This window comes from Stegastes partitus, unplaced genomic scaffold, assembly GCF_000690725.1.
Source record: "Stegastes partitus isolate 25-593 unplaced genomic scaffold, Stegastes_partitus-1.0.2 Scaffold1995, whole genome shotgun sequence".
Taxonomy (NCBI): domain Eukaryota; kingdom Metazoa; phylum Chordata; class Actinopteri; family Pomacentridae; genus Stegastes; species Stegastes partitus.
The window spans coordinates 67635-73019 of NW_007579726.1; positions in this window are offsets into that span (position 1 = coordinate 67635).

Consider the following 5385-nt stretch of genomic DNA (forward strand, 5'->3'; position numbering starts at 1 on the left):
AATTTGCTTTTTCAGAGATTTGCTGAGCTGTTGTGTTTGTGTCTGAGTCTAATAAGTGGATCTAATGGGTTCTATTTAAAGTGACTGGCTGGAGTCAGTCGTAGTCAATTACGAGAAGTTAAGAGGTTATACCACTATGAAAATGTGACTAACACAACTTTCTACATCAACACTGATCATTCAGGTCACTGTATGTATATTTTTGACCCAGCAGATTGTCTCATATTTCCAGAAGACCTATAATAAATCCATTCTGTGAGTGTATTAGTCTGTCAAATGGCCAGATCAGCTCAGAGGACTCAGCAGTTTGATGCTGTTCTGCAGTGTGGCCGCTAGATGGCAGGGTGTGACAGCGTTTCAGAGCTCTGGCTGAACAAACGCTTCCCCCCTGGCAGCCTGAGACTTCTTGTTCTGCTGAGTGATGAATGAGCCGAGCAGCAGCCAAAAAGGAAAGGAGAGAAAGTCGAGGAAACGGTTTGTCGTCACGGATCTGGAGCTGCAGGTCAGATACGAGGCCTTCGGAGGCCCAGCAAGGAATTCAATACTGTCAGGTGAGCTGTTAATCACAGGAACAGAAAATCTAATCGACCGTCCGGCGCTGGGATGGAGCAGCCTTCGTGGTTTCATTACATTTCCTTGTAGGGAAACTCCGCCTCAGTGGTATCTCTGGAAGGAAAACAAACCATAAAACTGCTGAAGTGTTTTTGTCAGTTACTGCTGTCGTCCTGTAAACTGGCACCTTGTTGTGCTTATTTAAAAACGATGCAGGAATGCAAGATATCCTGAGTGAGATAGTAAAACTGAGATTTGCACAAAAAGACAACGAGACCAGTCTGGGAGAGGCAATCAGAGCCTCTGTTTTATGAGCTACTGGTAGCTCAGCGTATGTTTAAATCACCTGAGGGATGATTTTTACCCGACAGCAACATCTTCTGTGCTTATCTGAAGCCAGAGCTAAGATATAAACCTGCAGTAATGAGGCATTTTAGCTCAACACTGTCCTTATTTTCAAAAATATAAAAATAAAAGTAGACACCTGCATACTTGTGCATGATAATTTGTATATATATACATATTTTTTTTACAGATTCAGGTCCAGATTTTTATTTAAAAGAATGTGTTTGTCCCTTCTCTGGAGCCACGAAGAACTTATTATTCAGACAAATCATTTTTTACAGTGTATTTGTTTCACTACTACAGTATGTAGCTGGAAAACAACAAAATAAGCGTTTTTTTGGAAATTTTTAGTGGAATACATTATTAAAAAAAATGCATTCAGATTTTCATACAAACATCAAACTGTGCCACGAAATGCAAAAAGGCGGCCATTTTGAAAGATGGCGCCACATTTTTGGATCTTCCTGACTCTCTCCTAACTCCATTCTTTACTTTTTTGATGATGTTAATATTATTTCATGCATTTTTGACACCTTAGAATTAGATTCTGGTGACAGAAAACATCTCTGCTAACCTGTTAAATACAGTAAAACCTCATTAATTTAAAGCTGCAGTGAAATAGCAAATTAATTAAATGAAGATGACGATGAGCGATGCGGTCAGGAATCAAGCATCAGAGGGTTTGTACGTCTTTTTATTAAACATCATTGTTGTTAGGATGCTCTTTAATATGTAATACTTAATCAGTTATGAAACTTCAACAAAAATAACTATAACAAACTGTAGCACAAAAACAGACAAAATTGTAGATCATCTGATCCAAGTAGAGCAGAAATATGAAGTTTCAAAACAACTTTTTATCTTTAATAGTCATTCGACTATTGACTATTGTCATTCGAACAGCTTCAAATTTCAACATGAAGTATTTGATTTGATGCATCAAAACTAAAACTATAAAGACACAGAATCACTGAATTTTTTACTTTTTGAGGTCCTTGGATGAAATGAATGAAATGAAAAATCATCTGTCCATTAGAAAATGGGACCAAATCTGAGATTAAAATCACGATTTTTCATCAAAATCTCTTTATTCTAAATGGCTTACTTAAAAAAAAAAAAAACAAAAAAAAAAACTGGTCCAGATTCTGTCAAAAACACAAAAAATCTTTATTCCTTCACACAACTAAGTTGTGTTATTGTGGCTCTAGTGCAACCGACAGTCGTGAAAAGAAATTTGCAGCATTTCAGCTCTGCTCGGCTGAACTGCAGGCAGTGTGTGGAAGAAACAGGACACAAATTAAAGAAGTAAAATGTTGTAGGTTCTGATCCCAGGTTTTATTGGAGCAATAATGTAAATGCAGCACGGCTCAGAAACAGTGAACAGAGGAGCAAGCTGTGTACAAACTCACAGATGTGATTTTAAACATGCAAAGTTTCAAGTAAATCAGACACGGTTGAGCAGAAGAACCCTGATGGTTTGAGACTGTGACTTTGCAGAAGCTCTCAGAAAGTCGAGGATCTCCAAAAGGAAGTCCATGAACGCAGCACTGGAGTACAGTTGGTAGCTCTGCAGCTCTGCTCTCTATGTGCGGCTCGGTTTAGGTTTTCTGTGCGAGTCGAGCAGCGCCGAGCTCTCCAGGCCTGACTCTCCTCCAGACCAAACACACATCCATCTCTGTCTGCTGCTGCTGCTGACCTCTGTTCTCTGGCGTCGGCCGAACCTTGGCTCCGGCGGTGCTGAAGGCCACCCAGCCTCTGTGGTCCCTGACAGCGATCAGCGTTAGTACGAGATGATGAACGTCTTCGACCAACAAGCCTCGCAGTCACACTGAGAGTTTAAAGACGCTAATAAAACCTTCCAATCTTCTCACAGTGGTTCTGTTTCCTTTTTTTTTTTGCTCTGCTGAAGAGTTTTACCTCAACTGCTGGAATCATCGAACCAGCAGGAGGAAGGTTTTTCTAAACTTTTTCAAGTTGCAGCTCAGTTCTGTTAATACCAAATGTGCATGACATTAGAGAAAACGTTCCTGTTTTCTTGGTTTATTTGTAATGCTTTCTTCAAAATGTGTCATAAATAACAAGATAGGAGAGCTTATTTAATAATCAAATTAAGTTTTTCTTCTCCTTTTCTCTGCTGTGTCAGAAGATTCTGGAGCCATAATGAGTTTTTTTTTTTTTTTTTTTTAAGGAAAAAATAAAAATCCTGAAGTACCACTGAAGGCACTTGAAAGCCTCTAAAGTTTTAAAGATCAGTCTTTTTTTTTTTTATTTAATTTTTAAAATTTCTTTTTATTGGTTCAAATATAAAAAGTGAAATTGTAATTATATATATATATTTTACCAAGATGTTGCCTCTTGATATTAACATGATAAGCTCTTAAGTTTGTATTTTTTTAAATTTATTTTCAAGGAAATTAAACTTTTTTTAATCTTGCTTTTTGCATATGGTAATGTTAATACTTTCCTGTTTGCTTTAGAAATGCATTTTTTTAAAATCTATTTTTATTATTTTTTATTCCTGGTGGTGTTTGAGGAACTGAGCTGCAAAGTTTTTTTTTGGTTTTTTTTGACTAGTGACAGTGGAGCCAACACAAAGCAAGTTTCATTTCTTAAACCTTCAGTTTCTGGACAGTTTTTTTTTTTTGCTCCTGTCATAGTTTTCACTTCAGTATAACGTCCTGCACCTCTATGGAAACAGCACAACCGCGACTGGAAGAAAGAAGTCAGAATGTCTTCTGTGCAGCATCGCGGAGCTTTAATGCCATAAATCACACAAAAAGAAAAAAAAACAATAATTTTGTTAAAAAAAACCCAAACGAATAAACCTGGATTCAACTTGTACCACATTTCTGACCACAGGTGTTACCAATAGTGGAGAATACGACTGTGAATCTACACGACAGATATTTTACTACTTGCGGTTTTATCAGCTGTAGTAAGATGTTTCACCATGCTAAACGCATCGTCCAACAACCTGCTCCTCTGTTCACCGTTTCTGAGCAATGCTGCATTTATTTTATTGCTCAAGTGCATTTTATTTTGCTCACAGTTTCTCTAATTCGTTTTTACACTTGTCTCCTCTCTGATCTGTGAAAACACTGCCTACAGTTCAGCCGAATAATCAGAATTTTTCTCACGTGACTGTTGGTTGTAGCCAAGGCATCTCAGATGTACAGAGAAGCAGATAATTTTAGTTATTTTTGAAGAAATCAGTGCAAATGTTTACTTTTAGAGGTTTTTTTAAAAAAAAAAATGAGACATGTAGACATATGAAGTCATTTTGATAAAATATTGAGATTTATGCTTAGATTTGGTTAAATTTCAAGACAGAACTGAAAATCACACAAGATTAATTCAAAAACGTGTCAAAGTGGAAAATTTGACACTTTTCCTTGTTTTTACAGTTTCTGGCTCTGATAATTGGTATAATTTTGACATTTTTACAAACACAATCTACAATCTTTAGATTTCTGCAGGTTGTGGAGGAATTCATCTCCTGGCGGTTTCTGCATCATTCGTCTACAGGTTTAAGAGATGCATTTGTACTTTAGGTTCACTCAGTCTATTCCTTTTAATTGCAGTCATCAAAACACTGAAGCCAAAAGCCGACTGTCCTGTGAGCCAAACCCCTCCTGAATAAACCAACCGAACCACCACAGTGTGAGTTTTATGTGAATGTAGATGATGTGTTCAGGTGCCGAGTGCTCAGGTTCACAGCCTGGTGCAGAGACATGCAGCCGCGCTGACTCGTCTGGAAGGGAAGCGGCGGCGAAGTGACGCTTTTTAAACGGGGTTTCCTGGCCGCCGTGCAGCCGGACGCTCCTCAGAGACTCATTAAGAGTTCCAGTGGGTCCCGGTGTCTGGTGGCATCATCCACTCTGGCTGACAAACACCAGAGGAACAAAGCGAAGCCTCCACCGACGCTGCTGCTGCTGCTGCTTCGCTGGCAGCAAAACCGATGTGTGTTTGTGAGGATGCACTTCATCAGGATGTGTGATTAATTACAGTGTGTGTTGTGGATGGCACGGTTACAAAGGTGTGTTTGAGTTTTTAAACCTTGAGAGAATTTGGGGGGAAAATCTGGACATTTTCCCAAATTTGTGTGAATATTTTACCCAAATCCACCTTCAGACAAGTTTATTAATATTTAAGAAGCTGGATTATGTTCAGTTACATCTTTTGCTTGATAGACATGATATAAAATTCTTAGTTCCTTCAATAGATGACTTTCCACTGTGGGAAATCAGGGCAGATACAAGATGGCATAAAAGTCATTTCAGCCTTTTCGTTTCTGTAGGACTCGGCTGCTTCAAGCACCAAAACAACAACAAATATGAAACATTTTCCATAGTTGATTGGTGATGTTGGAGAGGAGAAGAAGCTAATTGATGAAGATGTTAAGAAAGCAGAGAAAAGAATTAGTTTTCTCTGAGTTTAACCAGAGTTGAGATCAATGCAGTAGCTTTTCAGAGCAGCTCAGGACCATCT